Source organism: Balaenoptera physalus (genome assembly GCF_965194825.1).
Source record: "Balaenoptera physalus genome assembly, chromosome: 7".
Taxonomy (NCBI): domain Eukaryota; kingdom Metazoa; phylum Chordata; class Mammalia; order Artiodactyla; family Balaenopteridae; genus Balaenoptera; species Balaenoptera physalus.
Genome location: NC_138886.1, coordinates 71079940 through 71100547, shown reverse-complemented (window position 1 = coordinate 71100547; position 20608 = coordinate 71079940). Strand labels below are relative to the sequence as shown.

The 20608-nt window shown below is 39.3% G+C and overlaps 1 long non-coding RNA gene and 1 pseudogene across 2 annotated transcripts in view; both read right to left on the bottom strand.

Annotated features, from left to right (window-relative positions):
- LOC309664780 overlaps positions 1-20608 on the bottom strand; it is a 160508-nt gene that overhangs the window by 124816 nt on the left and 15084 nt on the right. The window lies entirely within an intron of this gene.
- LOC309664832 (signal transducing adapter molecule 2 pseudogene) lies at positions 7651-11557 on the bottom strand (annotated as a pseudogene). Its single transcript has one exon. The product of its transcript is annotated as a signal transducing adapter molecule 2 pseudogene (transcript).

Genomic DNA, 20608 nt, shown 5'->3' with positions numbered 1-20608 from the left:
GAACTGGCCTCAAAGAAATGGGAACAAACTGACCCTGGAACTAAAGACTAACTGTACTTAAAACAATCAAGATGACGCTGGTCAGACCACTGCATGACCAATTTCAAGATGACTATCAGAGCTGACTGTGCTGTTTCTGCAAGTAGCCCCCTCCCTCCATCTATAAAAGCTCTTGCCCACTGACTGTCAGTGGGGAAGTCGGCCTTTAGACAGGAGTCCACCCTCCCCCACCTCCCTGCCAGCCTCCTAAATAAAGCAGACTTTCCTTTCCACCAACTTGCCTCTTTATTGGCTTTTGAGTGGTGAGCAGCCAGGCCCCCATTTTCGGTAACAGGAGGAGGGTGCATGGTTGATGGTGGGAAGAGGCAAGAAAGCCCAAAGGCAGAGTCACAGTTAGCTGCTTTCTTTTGGAGGCTATTGGGTCAGGGTGCACGAGAACAATGAGTGCCAAAGGAATATGAGGAGGACACTAACAGCATCTGCTACAGTGAAATAATCTATAGGACAACTGACCAACATAACCATGAAAAGGGGAGTGAGGAAAAGCCACTATTCCAGACTAAAGGAGACTTTAAAAAGACTTCAGTGAAATAACCAAGTCAGCAAGTGGTTTGTTTGGATCCTGGTTTGAACAAACCAAAGGCATTTTAAGTCAATCAGGAGAATTTTCAGATGTTTTTCAAGACATATTCAGGAAATGTAAGTCCCATTTTGTGATACAAACAATAAAGACTCAGTGCTTAAAGTGAATGTAGTACTATTGCAGAATTTTCTGCAAGGAGTTAAGTTGGACGATACAAGCAAGAACATTTCAGGATGAAACATCAACATTATAAGAGAGAAGAAGATCTACAATTCTGTTGTGGAAAAAGAGAGAAAGCCTGTTACTTTCATTGTGACTATAGTCCCCATGGCATGATCATACATCACGGTCTGGAGAAACTTGGGTTTCATTATGAATTGATCTTTCATAACTACAGTTCAAAACACTAGGAAGTGGAGTGAGCATATTTGCTGCAAGTGACTAAAATTAGGGTTCGTGTATTTGTTTGTAAATATGGCTCAGGACTCAGACTCTGAAACGATTTTCAATTCCTGTCTCAGGTTAATAACAAAGGAAATCATCTCTTCAACGAAAATGCCATTGGAGATCATGTATAATTTTTTGATACTCTATAGCTACCAAGGCACCTAGGAGAGCAAAGCTCTCTGACCAATTCCTTTATAGAAGCACAGTCTAAAGGGTTTTGCCATTTCCTGACTCTAGGCACAGAGATAAACTGGGCCAGCTGCTGTGTTCCAGCTAACCACCACAAATGACTTCACCCTGTGGCCAGCTTTGCTGAACCCCAGTTATAGAGTCGCAAGGTTATTGAAAAAACTCTTAAAAAGGGAGAGAAAAAAGAAAAACTACCCACTGATTCCAAGGCTTTTTTTCCCACACAACATGCCATATCTTTGGTGTCTGCAGCCACAATAACAAAGGTTATTTGTTTATGTACATTGGCTTCCAAGCCAGCCTCCAAATCACAAATAAATATTATAGATGGTAGACAGCAACACGGTTATTAAACACTCTATAAAGAATTGTTGCCTTGGGGACTTCCCTGGCAGTACAGTGGTTAAAGTCTTTGCCTTCCAACACAGGGACGCGGGTTCAATCCCTGGTTGGGGAGATAAGATCCCACATGCCTCGTGGCCAAAAGACCAAAAAAACATAAAACAGAAGTGATATTGTAACAAATTCAATGAAGACTAAAAATGGTCCACATTAAAAAAAACAATCTTTAAAAAAAGAAGAATTGGGGGCTTCCCTGGTGGCGCAGTGGTTGAGAATCCGCCTGCTAATGCAGGGGACACAGGTTCGAGCCCTGGTCTGGGAAGATCCCACATGCCACGGAGCAGCTGGGCCCGTGAGCCACAACTACTGAGCCTGCGCATCTGGAGCCTGTGCCCCGCAACGGGAGGGGCCGCGATAGTGAAAGGCCCGCGCACCGCGATGAAGAGCGGTCCCCGCACCGCGATGAAGAGTGGCCCCCACTTGCCGCAACTAGAGAAAGCCCTCGCACGAACCGAAGACTCAACACAGCCAAAAATAAATAAATAAATAAATAAATAAAGTAGCTATAAAATTTAAAAAAAAAAAAAAAAAAGAAGAATTGTTGCCTTGAAACATCCTGCCACCAGGAAGGTTTTCCAAGGAGAATCTCTTGCCTGGCTATGAATAGATAACAGCTGGTCAGATTATTACTCTACCTTACAATTCACAAAAGCCCTAACTAATGTACATCTAGCCTCATCTCTCACCACACACACCTCCTCTCTAACCTTGCATTCCATCCTTAGACCTTGTGGAATTTCTATGAATTCTTTGAACGTGGCTTGCTCCCTCTCATCATCTCTTAGGCTGTTCTTCAGTCACCTCACCCAACGAGTAGCTCTGATTAACCTTTAAGATCTCAACTTTGCTGTCACCTCCTCCATGAAAGCCTGCATACACACCCCACCCCAAATTGGATAACTCCTGTCGGTTCTCATCACTTCCCCTCTCATAGCACCCAGGATGCTCTTTGCTTGTTCCTCTTTAATTCAGATGCCCACAAGGAGAGGAACTATATATAACTTGTTCAACACTGTATCTACAACAATTAGTGTAGTGCCTAGAAAACAGTAGCCACTCAATTACTATTAATATGAATGAATAAGTGAATAATTAATTGGTTTTAAAAATACAGAAAATAAAATAAAATAGAATTTTGACCAAAAAACAAAATATGATCTAGAAATCCTTGCCTTGGTTATATAGAGCCTATGATTTACTTATTTCTTTAAAAATGTTGCATCTTAAGGGTATTGAGGAGAGGGTGATGAATCACCTCTCTGTCACCACCTATGCACAGCATCATAAACGTTAATCATAATAACTCACACCATGGAAGGTTTTCCAGGCAGTGCTCCAAGTGCTTTGCACTTTTTTGCATTCACTTACCTGATCCTCACAACAACCTCATAACAGAGATACTAATATTACATCCTTTACAGATGAGGAAAATGAGGCACAGAGAGGTTAGTTAACTTGTAAAAAGGTACCCAGCAGGGAGACAGGATTTGAATTTAGACATGGATTAGATGCCAATAGGAACCATCTCAATTAAATATAAAAAAAAAGGTTTCAGCATCAGGGAAATGAGAAACACAGGTAAATTTATCATGGCTTTGGTCCACAATTGCCTTCCTCCATCATGTTTAGAGTAGAAAACGGATCTACGCGGTCCACTGATAGCAGCCAAGAATTTTGGACATGAAAATCCCTCTCAAAATAAAAGAAGCTACAATTTCAAAATACAATTTCCAACTATAATTTCAACTTTATTTTACTACTAAGGAAATAAATCCAAAGAGTGTTTAAATGCTGAGTATTCTTTCTCGGTCCTGAGGTTAAATATTGATACTGACTATTACAGGAAATTAATATAAACACGTGCCTTGAAGAAAATGTTAAGAATAAGAGAGAATCAGTGTAAAATATGTTCCAAGGATTCCAAGCTTTGCACCGTACTATAGGAATAAAAAGTCACAGAAATTTGGGAATGTACATGAAAGTCAAACAAGAATGGATACTGCCAACCTTCTCAGAGCCTTTAATATGTTATTCATTGTGAAACCCCATACATAATATGCAGTGTTTCCTAAGCTATTCTTTTTAATAGATCTGTAGTGGAGTATAATTGCTTCACAATACTGTGTTAGTTTCTGTTGCACAACAAAGAGAAACAGCCGTAGGCATACACATGTCCCCATATCCCCTCCCTCCTGAGCCTCCCTCCCATCCTCCCTATCCCACCCCTCTAGGTCATCGCAAAGCACCGAGCCGATCTCCCTGTGCTACGCTGCTGCTTCCCACCAGCCAGCTATTTTACATTCGGTAGTGTATATATGTCGATGCTACTCTCACTTCACCCCAGCTTTGCCCTTCCACCCCATGTCCTCAAGTCCATTTTCTATGTCTACCTCTTTACTCCTGCCCTGCAACTAGGTTCATCAGTACCATTTTTTTTTTTTTTTTTTAGATTCCATATATGTTCATTAGCATACGGTATTTGTTTTTCTCTTTCTGATTTACTTCATTCCGTATAGCAGACTCTAGGTCCATCCATCTCACTACAAATAACTCAATTTCGTTTCTTTTTATGGCTGAGTAATATTCCACTGTATATATGTGCCACATCTTCTTTATCCATTCATCTGTTGATGGACACTTAGGTTGCTTTCACGTCCTGGCTATTGTAAATAGTGCTGCAATGAACATTGTGGTACATGTCTCTTTTTGAATTATGGTTTCTTCAGGGTATACGCCCAGCAGTGGGATTGCTGGGTCATATGGTAGTTCTATTTTTAGTTTTTTAAGGAACCTCCATACTGTTTTCCATAGTGGTTGTATCAATTTACATTCCCACCAACAGTGCAGGAGGGTTCCCGTTTCACCACACACTTTCCAGCATTTATTGTTTCTAGATTCTTTGATAATGGCCAATCTGACAAGTGTGAGGTGATACCTCACTGTAGTTTTGATTTGCATTTCTCTAATAATTAGTGATGTTGAGCATCTTTTCATGTGCCTCTTGGCCATTTGTATGTCCTCCTGGGTGAAATGTCTATTTAGGTCTTCTGCCCATTTTTTTAACTGCATTGTTTGTTTTTTTGATATTGAGCTCCAAGATCTATTAGTATATTTTGGAGATTAATCCTTTGTCTGTTGTTTCATTTGAAAATATTTTCTCCCATTCTGAGGGTTGTCTTTTTGTCTTGTTTATGCTTTCCTTTGCTGTGCAAAAGCTTTTAAGTTTAATTAAGTCCCATTTGTTTATTTTTGTTTTTATTTCTGTTACTCTAGGGCATGGGTCAAAAAAGATCTTGCTGTGGTTTATGCCAGAGTGTTTTTCCTATGTTTTCCCCTAAGAGTTTTATAGTATCTGGTCTTACATTTAAGTCTTTAAACCATTTGGAGTTTATTTTTGTGTATGGTGTTAGGTAGTGTTCTAATTTCATTCTTTTACATGTAGCTGTCCAGTTTTCCGAGAACCATTTATTGAAGAGGCTGTCTTTTCTCCATTGTTCTTGCCTCCTTTGTCATAAATTAGGTGCCCATATGTGCGTGGGATTATCTCTGGGCTTTCTATCCTGTACCATTGATCTATATACCTGTTTTTGTGTCTTGATTACTGTAGCTTTGTGGTATAGTTTGAAGTCGGGGAGCCTGATTCCTCCAACTCCGTTTTTCCTTCTCAAGATTGTTTTGGCTATTCGGGGTCTCTTGTGTTTCCATACGAATTGTAAAATTTTTTGTTCTAATTCTGTGAAGAATGCCATTGGTAGTTTGATATGGACTGCACTGAATCTGTAGATGGCTTTGGGCAGTATAGTCATTTTCACAGTGTTGATTCTTCCAGTCCAAGAACAGGGTATATTTCTCCATCTGTTCATGTCATCTTTGATTTCTTTCATCAGTGTTTTATAGTTTTCTGAGTACAAATCTTTCACCTCCTTTGGCAGGTTTATTCCTAGGTATTTTATTCTTTTCGTTGCAATGGTAAATGGGAGTGTTTCCTTAATTTCTCTTTCTGATTTTTCGTTGTTGGTGTATAGGAATACCAGAGATTTCCGTGCATTAATTTTGTATCTTGCAACCTTACCAAATTCATTGATTAGTTCTAGTAGTTTTCTGGTGGCATTTTTAGGATTTTCTGTGTATAGTATCATGTCATCGGCAAACAGTGACAGTTTTACTTCTTCTTTTCCAATTTGTATTCCTTTTATTTCTTTTTCTTCTCTGATTGTTGTGGCTAGGACTTCCAAAACTGTGTTGAATAAGAGTGGTGAGAGTGGACATCCTTGTGTTGTTCCTGACCTTAGTGGAAATGCTTTCAGCTTTTCACCATTGAATATGATGATTGCTGTGGGTTTGTCATATGTGGCCTTTATTATGTTGAGGTAGGTTCCCTCTATGCCCATTTTCTGGAGAGCTTTTATCATAAATAGGTGTTGAATTTTGTCAAAAGCTTTTTCTGCATCTATTGAGGTGATCATATGGTTTTTATTCCTTACTTTGTTAATGTGGTGTATCACATTGATTGATTTGCGTATATTGAAGAATCCTTGCATCCCTGGGATAAATCCCACTTGATCATGGCGTATGATCCTTTTAATGTGCTATTGGATTCTGTTTGCTAGTATTTTGTTCAGGATTTTTGCATCTATGTTCAACAGTGGTATTGGTCTATAATTTTCATTTTTGGTGATATCATTTTCTGGTTTTGGTATCAGGGTGATGGTGTCTTCATAGAATGTATTTGGGAGTGTTTCTCCCTCTGCAATTTTTTGGAAGAGTTTGAGAAGGATCAGTGTTAGCTCTTCTCTAAATGTTTGATAGAATTTGCCTGTGAAGCCGTCTGGTCCTGGACTTTTGTTTGTTGGAAGATTTTTAATTACAGTTTCAATTTCATTACTTGTGATAGGTCTGTTTATATTTTCTAATTCTTCCTGGTTCAGTCTTGGAAAATTGTACCTTTCCAAGAATTTGCCCATTTTTTCGTGGTTGTCCATTTTATTGGCACATAGTTGTTTGTAGTAGTCTCTTATAATCCTTTGTATTTCTTCAGTGTCAGTTGTGATTTCTCCTTTTTCATTTCTAATTTTATTGATTTGCGTCCTCTCCCTTTTTTTCTTGATGAGTCTGGCTAAGGGTTTATCAATTTTGTTTATCTTCTCAAAGAACCAGCTTTTAGTTTTATTGATCTTTGCTATTGTTTTCTTCATTTCTATTTCATTTCTTTCCTTCTACTGACTTTGGGTTTTCTTTGTTCTTCTTTCTCTAGTTGTTTTAAGTGTAGGGGTTAGATTGTTTATTTGAGAGTTTTCTTGTTTCTTGAGGTGAGATTGTATTGCTATAAACTTCCCTCTTAGAACTGCTTTGGTTGTGTCCCATAGGTTTGGGGTTGTCGTGTTTACATTGTCATTTGTTTCTATGTATTTTTTTATTTCTTCTTTGATTTCTTCAGTGATCTCTTGGTTATTTAGTAACACACTGTTTAGCTTCCATGTATTTGTGTTTTTTACAGCTTTTTTCCTGTAATTGATTTCCAATCTCATAGCGTGGTCAGAAAAGATGCTTGACACAATTTCAATTTTCTTAAATTTTCTGAGGCTTGATTTGTGACCCAACATGTGACCTATCCTGGAGAATGTTCCATGTGCACTTGAGAAGAAGGTGTATTCTGCCACTTTTGGATACAATGTTCTGTAAATATCAATTAGATCTACCTGGTCTATTGTGTCATTTAAAGCTTGTGTTTCCTTACTTATTTTTCGTTTGGATGATCTGTCCATTGGTATAAGTGGGGTGTTAAAGTTCCCTACTATTATTGTGTTACTGTCAATTTCTCCTTTCATGGTTGTTAGCATTTGCCTTATGTATTGAGGTGCTTCTATGTTGGGTGCATAAACATTTATAATTGTTATATCTTCTTCTTGGATTGATCCGTTGATCATTATGTAGTGTCCCTCCTTATCTTTTGTAACAGTCTTTCTTTTAAAGCCTATTTTATTTGATATGAGTATTGCTACTCCAGCTTTCTTTTTTTTTTATGGCAAAAATAATTTTTAATTTAAAAGGGAGAAGAAACTTCTGGATGTATAAAATTTCACAGATGAATGCCAATATACACTATATACATGTTGCATGTTATATCATTACAAAACTACATTAGGTGAACTTAAATGGCAGATCCCGATTTAGTGGGTGTGCAGTATTTATTCTACTTCAAAGACTTACACAGAATTAAGCTTTTACAACTCAGATCACAATTTTACATGAATTATTTACACAAACATTAAAATAACTTTATTAAATATTGTTTGGGGGGAAAAATAAGATTTTCCATATATATGCAAACATTAATTATTATCAAGAGCAGCTTTGTGAATGTTTTTTATGTTTTGTTTTCTTTAAAGAATAGAAGATTCATTTCCATAAAAGTAAGGTGCCATTTTAGAATTTTTTATAAGTATATAATTGAATTCACATAGAAGGAAAATACTGGATAAAAAACAGAACAGAGACATGAAAGGTTAAGTTTCTTTCCAGTTACTTGTACCTGAAATAAGACAATGACAGAAATTGGGCTTTCAAATACTGCTTGTTTTTCCCTTTACATGTAGACCAAGTAGTATACATAAGACTATTTTGTTCTAATATACAGTTTCTTTGAAAAAGGAACATACTTATAATCAAATTTCTGTAACTACATAAATGACAAAAATTTCCAGAGTACTGTCTTCAAATGGATTCTTGGTAGAAAGATTAAGGGCTTTCTTTAAAAAACAATATAGAAATCTTGCTTCCATGCAAATTAACGTTTTTTTTTTGGCGGCTTGTCGGATCTTAGTTCCCCGAACCAGGGATCGAACCCGGGCCCCAGCAGTGAAAGTGCCGAGTCCTAACCACTGGACCACCAGAGAATTCCCACAAGTTAACTTTTTAAAAACAAAACTTATGTCCATTGTTTTTCCCCAGTCTAAATACCATGTATCTGTAAGCATATGTATTTGCATGTTGTGTTATCTAAAAAGTTGGCAGATGATGCAATAGTGTGCAAATTTTTAGGAAAGAAAACAATCCTTATTGGTTTACTACCTAACTCCTAAAGTATGTGGAATCTATTAGCACTATAAACTCACTTAAAACATAGGCTTCAGGAAAACTGTCTTGATGGCTTCCCTATAAAGCCATTGCCTGTTATTATTCCACAGGCTCAGGATTACTTTTGAAAGGAATGGCCAAAATTTTCAACAGTCTGGCATACCAGTGGTACTCAAATCATCTCTTTAAAAGAACAACACATCAATAAAAACACACATCATCCACACTTGGTATATATATCACATCAAATTATTAGGAATGTCTCATAGCTCAGATTCACATATACTCTGTAAAAAGGAAATGCAGCATCTCTGCACACCACACTACAGGAAAACAAAACAAAACAAACAAAAAACCTGACCATACCTTCATTAGAGAATGGCCAAAATCACTTGAAAAGGTCATTAGTGGCAATTCTAAATGCTAAGGACCCTTGTAGGAAAAGAAATGGTTTTTTTCCAGGGAATGGAGATGTTTTGTGGGGCATTCCTCAGCCCACTTGTTGGCATGATTGGGAGACTGGTTAAATGCTTTATCATACAACTGCATTTACATCGTCTTCACTGATAATAACAGAAAACATTTTTGTTCCTCCCAACATGCTCTTGCTTCTGTAGACAATTATATGCTAATTATTACTCAACACACCACTGAGAGCACAACTGACAGTACTGCAAACACAACTATAATTTAAGAAGCCAAAGGAAATATGTAGGGAAGCTAAATGCATACACAAAAACATGTTCGCCTTTTAAAATAATGATGGGTGGGAAACTCTGAAAAAAAAATACGCAGACAAAAAATACTTAAAGGTTTCAGTGCTCTCCCAATTATGATATTTTAGGGGTAAATGGTGGTTTCTTTATATGCTCCTATCTCATGTTGTTTAGTGTCATAAGGCTACTTACTGGTTGTCCAGATTTGTGTAGAGAGATTTGAAAGTAAGAAAAAACTAACTGGAAGCAACTTGAAGCTGCCTCTCATCAAAAATTTGACCTCAAATAAGTTGGGAATGAAAAAACCTTTTATGGCCTATTAGAGTAAAATACGTTTCTGTGCTTTATTTATTCATGGGCCTTTTGAGCTGAGAAACAATTTTTTTCTTCTTTTAATATTTTCAGATTACAATCACAAGGGTCAAGTAGTACACTTAGGAAGGCTTTCAAGAAAATGCTTGGTCTGTTTTTAAAGGAGAGGCTGCTGCTGAGGGTAATCTGTTTGCTGCTGTGCAACTGAATGAGCTGGAGCTGCCACCGCAAAGCCTGCCAACCGCGGCAAACTGGAAGTAGTGCTCTGGTGAGATGACAGATCCACAGACATCCCCATTTGCTGCGTGTAAGCAGCTGCACCAGTAGCTGACTGAAGGTGAGAGTTCTGATTCATGTAAGTAGGATTGGAAACAGTGTCTTGTCCAGCGCTTAAATACAGAGTTGGGGCAGGCTGTGTTGTCACTGAGGAATTCACATTTGGAGGCATCGATCTCAGTGGACCGATTTGATCTGGTCCTAGGCTGTAGCTTTGGGCAACAGTGACTTGGTGAATACTTTGACCCATATAGTTTGCACCATGTGGTTGAACTGGATATGTCTGCATTGGAACTCCAGCTGATGGAGGTGGGTAATGTGCTGGATGATGGATCTTTGAATAGACTGAATATACTGGTGCTTCATTCATCAACTTGTTATATAGTTACAGAGCTTCCAAGACTTTTACATTCAATTCAGACAATTCTGAATGCTTCCTATCAATCTCTTCAAGTTTTTCATCTATCATTGGACCCATCCGTTGGCAGATATCTTCTAAGTCCAAGAGGTCTTGGGAGTCTGGTTTTGAATCTGTTGGATCTATACTCTGCAGTACCTGCAGGGCTCTATCCATCTTATCCTCATCTATATAAACAGGCTCAGGCTCTGACTTCTTAATTTCCTCCTCCTCATCATCAATTACATTCAATTTGTGAACAGCTGCTGCCTCAGGTTCTATGTTTAAATTAGTTGTTACAAAATTAGATGGGAAGAGTCCTATTCCTCTGTGATTTTCTCTTTTCCACCAATTGGCATCACTGTCATCCAAACCAATAATAATTTCACCATGTTTAAAGGTGAGTTCATTGTCCCCAACAGCTTCAAAATCATATAAAGCTCTCACTTTCCTTGCAACTTTATTATTTGACTGAATTTCTGCAGATGGATATAAGGATTTTGTTTCTGTGTGCTGCTGCTTCTGCTCTTGCAATGATAATTCAATAGCTTTAGCTATATCTTCATCTTCTTTGTTTTTGTTCGATGATGTCCCATTCTTGGCAGCAACTGAGACAGTCTGAGAACCTGCTGAAGGAAAAGTAATTCCTTCTTTCATAGATTTAATAGTTGCAGATATCAGACTAAACTGAGGGTCCTTCTGAAATTCTTCTGACCACTCCACCATTAAAGATTTCAGTTTTTCACATACTTTAGGATGAGCCTTATTTTTGATCACAGCACGTACTTCTGTTGCAAAATCATGGGAACATACTTCTAAATGAAATATCTTTCCACAGTTTGCCACACAAGCCCCAAGAAGAGTTAATGCCTGCAGAGCAACATGAGGAACCTTATGATTTACCCTTTTCATTATGGCTTTTAGGCAATCTTTTGCTCCATTAGGAGTGCTTCCAACTTTGTCACATATGTCCATAATAAGACTCCAATCTTCTGCAGTGTTGTACTCATTTGTGGCCTTTTCCACATCTTGCTCGAAGTGGTTGGCGGTGAACAAAGGCATCTCGCCGGCGCCCGAGCCCTAGTGGCTGCGGTCAGGTTGAGGCTCGGCAGCTGCTCTGGGCTGGGGGACCCACGGCCGTGGCTTCCTAGACGGCTCGGCTCCCTCCAGCTTTCTTTTGATTTCCATTTGCATGGAATATCTTTTTCCATCCCTTCACTTTCAGTTTGTATGTGTCCCTAGGTCTGAAGTGGGTCTCTTGTAGACGGCATGTATATGGGTCTTGTTTTTGTATCCATTCAGCCAGTCTGTGTCTTTTGGTTGGAGCATTTAATCCATTTACTTTCAAGGTTATTATCTATATGTATGTTCCTATTTCCACTTTCTTAATTGTTTTGGGTTTGTTTTTGTGGGTCTTTTTCTTCTCTTGTGTTTCCTGCTTATAGAAGTTTCTTTAGCATTTGCTGTAAAGCTGGTTTGATGGTGCTGAATTCTCTTAGCTTTTGCTTGTCGGTAAATCTTTTGATTTCTCCATCAAAACTGAATGAGATCCTTGCTGGGTAGAGTAATCTTGGTTGTAGGTTTTTCTCTTTCATCACTTTAAGTATATCCTGCCACTCCCTTCTGGCCTGCAGAGTTTCTGCTGAAAAATCAGCTGATAACCTTATGGGGATTCCTTTGTATGTTATTTTTTGTTTTTCCCTTGCTGCTTTTAATATTTTTTCTTTGATTTTAATTTTTGTTAGTTTGATTAATATGTGTCTTGGTGTGTTTTTCGTAGGGTTTATCCTGTATGGGACTCTCTGTGCTTCCTGGACTTGGGTGACTATTTCCTCTCCCATGTTAGGGAAGTTTTCAACTGTAATCTCTTCAAATATTTTCTCAGACCCTTTCTTTTTCTCTTCTTCTTATGGGACCCCTGTAATTCAAATGTTGGTGTGTTTAGTGTTGTCCCAGAGGTCTCTGAGATTGTCTTCAATTCTTTTCATTCTTTTTTCTTTATTCTGCTCCTCAGCAGTTATTTCCACCATTTTGTCTTCCAGCTCACTTATTCGTTCTTCTGCCTCAGTTATTCTGTTATTGATTCCTTCTAGTGTATTCTTCATTTCAGTTACTGTATTGTTCATCTCTGTTTGTTTGTTCTTTAGTTCTTCTAGATCTTTGTTAAACATTTCTTGTATTTTCTCAATCCATAACTCCATTCTATTTCAAAGATTCTGGATCATTTTTACTATCATTACTCTGAATTCTTTTTAGGTAGATTGCCTATTTCCTCTTCATTTATTTCATCTTGTATGTTTTTAACTTGCTACTTCATGTGTGATGTATTTTTTTGCTGTCTCCTATTTTTTTTTTTTTTTTTTAATGAGTGGGATTGTGTTCCTGTCTTACTGATTGTTTGGCCTGAGGCTTCCAACACTGGAGTTTGTAGGCTATTAGGTAGATCTGGGTGTTGGTGCTGAGATGAGGAACTCTGTGAGACCTCACTCCGATGAATATTCCCTGGGGTCTGAGGTTCTCTGTTAGTCCAGTGGTTCAGACTTGGAGCTCCCACCGCAGGAGCTCAGGCCCGATCCCAGGCTCATGAACCAAGATCCCGCAAGCCGCCCGGGGAGGAAAAAAAAAAGAAAACACTAACAAAGTAAAAACTAAAATTAGACTAGGAAACTAACAGATATGTTAGGAAGAATATAAAAATAAAAATATAGATGAATCAACAACTGTAAGGTACATCAGTACCACAATAGTAAAAAAGAGAAGGAGGGAAAAGAAAAAAAAGGGGGGGGGCAGGGGTGAAGGCCTTGGCTATGGAGAGCTGGGCATAAGCAAGGGTGAGGTTTGGGTGGTGGGCGGGGCCTATGCTCAGGACCCACAGGGCTGGAAAAGGCCCTGGGGGCTATGGGGGGTGGGGCTTAGGCTCAAGGAACAGAGGGGCCCAGGCGTGCCCCCCACCCCTGGTCTCAGAGGGCAGGGGACCTCACCTGGGAGCCCAGCAGGCTTCCCGGGCTCATGTGGGTGGGGCAAACGACCTCCTCTCCTCTCCTGCTCCTCTAGTCTGTTGTCTGGGTGGGCCCCTCCGGGTGGGCCCCTCCCACCTTCCTCTCCTGATCTCCCCGGCCTGCCTCCTATGCCCCCAAGGAACTATGCAGCCTGGAGGGGGCTTTGAGGGCAGGGGACCGGCCTGGGAGCTCAGCAGGCTCCCCAGGCCCAAGTGAACAGGGCAATCACCCTCCGCTCCTCTCCCTCTCCTCCCAGATGGCTCCTCCCACCTGCCTCTCCTGATCCCCCCAGACTCAGGGTTGCCGATCCTGTCTGGCCTCCACTTCTCCTCCCCCCTCAGTCCCCCTACGTCCTACCAGTTCATTTTGGAGTTCCTCCCATCTCCTTGGGCGTCAGAGTCCCCGACCAGTGGCCGGCAGGCGCCCTAGTTGTGGGGAGATGCTAACTCTGCGTCTTCCCACACCGCCATCTTGACTCCACCTCTTCCTAAGCTATTTAATCATCAACTTTCTTCAGGAGTGTTGTCAGGATTCATGTGTCAAGGAACTTATTGGGGGAATTATTGGTCTCACAGATGGCATTATTCTTATTTGCAAACACCTACAATGTTAGCCATTACAGGATCATCGTCTGGTTTTTACCAATTAAATATAGTATCAGACAGAAATGGTATAAAAAACCAACTATGAATTGCTACGAACACTGAAAATTGGGAAAGATATTAGAACCTATTTGGTGCAACCTCCCACCCAGGGTGAATGATACTATGAAAAATTGAGGTTTGGTTCAACTTTTCCATGTAATAATCTTACTATGAAGGATTAAAAGTTCCAGAGTAAAATGTTTCTCTGCAAGGAGATCATCACATATTCCACAGAAATAATTAGAGGCCACATCAGCTGCCTCACTAAACTAATTATAAGGGGAAAAACCTAGGGTGACAATATAATGAAATATGAATTTCTATTATTATATTCCTTTAATTGGACTAAATAGGCTGAACAGTAGCTTTGTATCCTGTAAAGAACTTATTCCAGGAAAGTAACAATGACCTGGGAGAATGTAGGAGGCACATTTCAGGTCTCTAGCAGTCCGTAACTAATGAATGTTTAATAAAACCCATAATTAACCAATATCTAAGCTGTAAGTCAGGAACATGTGCTAGGCAAAGACATGGAGAACCAGTCAAGGACACAGCACAGGAGAATTTAGGTGGCAAAATTATGGAAAATTAGCATATAAATGGTCCTTCAAATAGACACCCATTCCTGCCATTTTACAGATGAAAATAGTAAGGCCCAAAGATAATAGATGACTTACCAAGGTCACAAGGCATGTCAAAGGCACAGTCAGAACTATTAGGCTGAACCAATTGCAATTGCTGGTATTTATTGGTTTTGACCTAAAAAAATGCTAAAAGAAGAAGGAGGGAGAGGAGGAAGGCAAAGGGAGAGGAAGAAAAAGAAGAAAAGAAAAATTCCCCACTGCTAGCCCAGGCCGCTTTTTCACAATATGCTAGGTCTTTGGTGTCTGCAACCACTTTGCACTGAAAAACAGGGGGGTTTGGGGGTGGGGCAGAGAAAGATCTGGGATGTTGGGTCTCAATTACCGAAAAGAGCCTTCACCTAAATATGAAAATCGACTCTAAGTATTGGGAAACTGGAAGAAATAAAGTCTAAGACCTTTCCATTTAAAAAATAAGATAACCAGTGGAGCAAAAAATAAATTGGAGAATGAATGTAATTAAATATTTGGCTCAAATAATGCACCAGTTTGCAAATCTTAAAAAAATAATAACCTTTAAAATTATTTTGAGTACAATCTAAGGGTTGGTAACAGTAGTTCATGTTTCTTTTGAGCTTCCCTCCAAGGCTCCCTGGCTCCACCTAGTGCCAAGCAATCAAAAATTACACAATAAACATGACTTGGAATTCATAGCATACACTGCCACTTTCTTCTTTTCCTTAGAAAAGCAACCTGGGGAACTATTAACCTCTTCTCCACAAATAGAAACTGTGAAGTGTTTTAGCTCCTTGCAAACCTCAACGTTTATGACAACCATAGATGCCTGGATATATCTACACACTCATATCCTGAAAGAAATTCAGCCCAATAGACAATTCATTCTTTCATTCCACAGGCCTTATTGAGCGCTTTCTTGGTATTGGTACAATGGTCTAGGATGGAAAACAAGACCTAACAGTCTGGTAGAGAAGAGAAACAAGGAATCAAATACGAGAGAGTATAATAGGGGTTTATCGCCTGAATTGACTTTTAAGAATGACAGGAGGTATCCAAGTGAAGACTCAAGGGAAAAGGCAAGCCTTGCAGAATTAACAGCCTTGTGATAGCTTGTAAGCACAGACTGGAAGGCTTTCAGGGAACTGATTATAGCAGGAGGCTCTGAGAGGCACAATGGTGAAAAAGTAGACTCTGAAGCCAGAATGGCCTGGTTTAATCTTGATTCTCCTACTTTACCCTCCTGTGCCTTGGTTTTCACATTCATCAAACTGGGATAGTAACCATATCTCTCACACAGGGTAACTGTTGAGGATGAAAGGAGTTAACGCACGGAATGCACTTAGAAGAGCACCTGGCACATAGCAAGTGCTCAACATTTATTGGCTGTAACTATTCCGGTTGGAGTATATGTACTTATGGACTGGAGAGGGAGGCAGTCACCAAATGATGCACAAACGGGAGCTGAGACTCTTTCTCCCTCCACACATGTTCTGCAGGGGAGCCAGCCCAGACATGCTCACAAGCAGACACTTACTTCCTTTCTCTAAGGACACCATGGGGAAGTCTAGAGAACCAGCTACCTCAGAGGTGATCACTTTCACCTTTCAGCCCTAGTATGAAAGAAAATGCTGCCAGCACCTCCCTACAGCCCTTAAAGTTACCAGGGGCTCAGTGGTTCAGTGGTTACATGAGACTAAGAGTCTCAGAGTAGAGAAATGTGTGCTCCCTGCAGCCTCCTCCATGTCAGGACAGAGGATGATTGACAGGGTGGACAGAGAATGTAAGAGAAAGATCATGGCTCACAGGCACTATCTCATATCTGTCTGCCTTCTTCTGATGTGTCTCGCATCTCTTGGTACATTCTTGTCTTCTACCCGCCAAGGGACTATGGAGGTAAAGAAGGAAGAGGAGAAGAGAAGAGGAAAAAGAAGGAGGAAGAAGAGGAGGAGGACAGAGACTAATATTTATTGACTGCTTATATCCTAAGCATCTTCTATGTATTGATATTAATCTCATTTAATTCACACAACGTCCAATGAGATGGTACTATTATTCTTCACATCTTACAAATGAGAAAACAAATTAAGGCCCAGGGTGATTAAATAATTTACCCAAACTCACACAGCCGGTATGTGGTGAAGCTGGGAATCTAACATGTCTAAACCACCATACTTACAGTCCTCCATGTACCCTTGCGCTTTCTGAAGGCTGTCAGCATAATGGGCTGACTAGGCTTGCCTTCTTCATGAGGTGTTCCATGCTCCAAAAGTCTCTCTCCTCCTCCCCACCCAGACCCCTGTCTAAATAGTTATTCTTTCAAAATACCTAGGTAATAAAAACTATATATATACATGCATGTATTATATGTGTGTATTCGTGTTTGATTAAATTGACATTAAGAAAAAGAAGAGTTCTAATTCTCTCCCAGCAGTATACATCATAACACGCTCATGCAGGTGCACACACCCCAACACTTAATCCTCCCAGAAATATCTGACTTTTGAACAGATTGTTAATTTGAATTATTCCTGAATAAAACATAAAGAAATCTCATTTTTTCTTGAGAACCCCACACCTTATTTATTTATTACTTATTGGCTGTAACTAGTTGGGCTGGAATATAAGTGCTTATCTTCATTATCCGCAGACAACGAATACCCTTAAGATCAGAACCGTCCTCCACTATCAAATATACATTTATCAGCCATTTACAACTTCATATGCAATGAAGTTCATGTGTTACTTCTCCTGGGGATTGCCTTATAAGCCTCAACTTTACTATAGAATAGTAGTAGTTTTCCCTCCCTAATAATAGTAGTTTTTCCTCCCTCCCCCCACTACAAGAATTCAAGACCTCTCTTAACATGCACAATTGTTTCCTGTAAGGACCAAAAGGTCAAACTTATGTGAGGGTAAAGAATCAAATTTGGAAGGAAAGAGAAGGAGAATAGGCCGAAATTCAAGAGAATGATAATTTTTACACTAAGAATTTTGTACTTGACCTTAAGAATCTCTCTATATTACTTTTTCTACTGATAGAAATAGAGATTTGTATTATAAGAGCATTTCAGATCTCTCCAAAGTTAAGCTATAAAAATAGAAAAAGGGAAATGGAAATAAGTATCAAGAAGTATTATGTAAAAACAATAAGCTTTACAAAAATCATTGTAATGTAATCAATGCAAAACATCCATTTTGCAATATGCGAGATCACGCTCTTAAGTCAACCAAACACATATCAAGATACCTTTGTTTTGCAGGCACTGCTACACACTATCAGGGAGATCCCAGGAAGGCAATGACTAGGCAGGCTTTCACAATTGGTTTCTCACTCTAAATTTAATTTGACTCATCTAGTGCATTATCTACATGTTTTCTCATTTCTCACTCTGTTCAAACAGCCTGAGTCACTATTTTGATTTAAAATTTATAAAAGAAATGCTGTCTGTAGACACCTAGCAACTTGAGTCATTGATGTTTTTACAGGTAGACTTTCTTAGATAGAAAAGCAATATTTAGATGCCCGACAACTTGAGTCAGAGATGTTTTTATAGCCCATTTTTTTAGAAAGACAAAAGATTTAAGGGGTTTTCCCTTAATATTACACAAATATCTTTAAAGCCTTTGGTGCCCTGCAGCATGACCCCTTGGACTACCTCTGATATCAGCCAAGCAGCAGGGGACAGCTCCATACAAGTTCAGACTCAACTCACCTATATCCCTGTGCATCTTCCTACTTTCTGCCTCAGAACCTTCACTGACTCTGGGCTGTACAGCCCAGAAGTGCCCCTGAGCCCCTGGTGTCAATCCTCAAATAAGAAAGGGTCGTATACTGGGTGATCTAGGAATTCAAGGAGGGTAGAAAGGCATCACCTGAAGGGTTGCCTAAGGTGAAACTTCCAGGCTCTCAAGAGTTTTCAGGGGAATCTAGGCCCCCATTGATCACAGCTGCAACTTCGATAACACGTCCTCATATTGGATTTCCCTCCTTCCCTGTCTTAATCTTGAAATCACTTCCCAAATAAACTATTGGGTTGGCCAAAAAAGTTCATTCAGGTTTTTCCATAACAGCTTAAGGAAAAACCGGAACGAACTTTTTGGCCAGCCCAATACTTGCACAGAAGACTGTTTCAGGCTCTGCTTTCTGGGAAGCCAAAACAAAACAAAATGATTCATATTTTAATTATAAAGTGTGCAAGTCTTAAGGTCTAGTTAGATTTTGAAAAATTGTAAGCTGAAAATGCTGGTGATCTGAATAAACCTCTCTTCATACTATATGGTTATCCAAACAATTCACAACAAGTCAAATTGAGAATTATTAAGCTAGATAAACAACAATTACTAATTTTAAAAAAGCAATATTAATAGGAAGTGAAATGTAAAACCAGTGTCAAAACCATACTATGATAACTAACAATATGTACTTCTGGAAATTCCAGTTACCTGGGAGCTTTGTAATTGCCAAGACAATGTGTTGGCCAAATATATTCAAAGAAGGAGAAATTCAAATCTTTGATGAACTTTATTAATGCACTAGTGCTTATAAAACCAAATTTTAGAAATACCTTAATACCTCCCATAATAGTTCACTAGTAGGTAAAGCTTAGCCACATGTAAAGAGTAAGAACTATGGAATTGTACATTACTCACTGACTAAAGAACAGACTTGGATTTTTGGATTAGTTCTCAACCCACAAACTCAGGGCATAAGAAATCTTTTCATTACACAAAGCTATCTACTGTGATGGGGATTTGTCCCAACGGAATTTGAGCTATTATAAGTTTACACAGGGGCATTAATTAAATTACTTGTTTTAACCAGGGGAAAGTATCTTCTGAACGGTAAAAAAGATAAAGATTATTCTTAGGAAGCCTTCTTAGGAACAAATTTTTGTTCATTTAAAACTATCAATAACTGAAAATAACTTCTGAGGCAAAGAAGATTCCCCAGAAGGCTGCTGGACAAACAAATGCTTTGTCCATGGAAATGCAGGGCAGGTTAGTGTGTGGAAATGATCCACGGACCTTCCTCATTAACAGGGTTGGTTTCATTCATTCAATAATGAGTGCTCTGCATAAGCCAACATCTTGCTAGGCACAGGAAATAAAACAGTCATGTCCCTATTTTCACTGAATATACATTTCTAGTGGGAGCACAGAAAATAAACAAACATAAACACAGAGCTAGAAATTATGACAGGTGCTAGGAAGAGACCAAATTTAGATGAGGGTCAGGAAAGAACTCTCCAGGGAAGCAACATTTATGCTAAATCCTATAAGAATGAGTAGGAAGGAGTTAGCCAGATAAAGAGTAGAATGAGAGGTCCAAAAAGAACACTCATGTGCTAATTTCACAAGGCAAAAAAGAGCTCACTTGGTTTATGGAAGATTTTTTTTAAATTAATGAGTAGGAACATAATAAGCAAGGCCAAGAGTGGCTCATGATGAAGCTGGAGGGGTAGGTAGAGACAGCTTTGTGGCTCCTTGAAGGCCATATTAAAATGTTTGGACTTTATACTAAATGCAGTGAGGACTGTAGAAACCATCTTGTCTAAACTCACGCCAAAAAAAGCATGGGGGCATCAGCAGCTTCCTAGCAAAGAGCTAATCACGTCATCTCTTCTTGACTGTCAGGGAATTTACTGTTAAAAACAGCCAGTTTTGATGCTGGATAGCGTAACTAACAGGAAACTCTGCCTATAGAGATTCAATTTTGTGTGATTTATCTCCATCTAACAGAACAGGGTGGTAAGAGGGATCCAGGGCAAGCCAGTAGATCTGCAAGCGAGAATGAAAGCGGTGAGATGTGTTTAGCTCCCGGGACTGAGAAGGATCAGAGTGGAGCAGTGACACTTCTGTCCAGAAGACAAGACAACTAGAGCAAGGGCCATGCCCCAGGTCTGGGGTAAGGTGAGAGGAGTAGAGGGGGAAGGATCTGAACAGTTACTTAGCGTTTCCCGGACACGA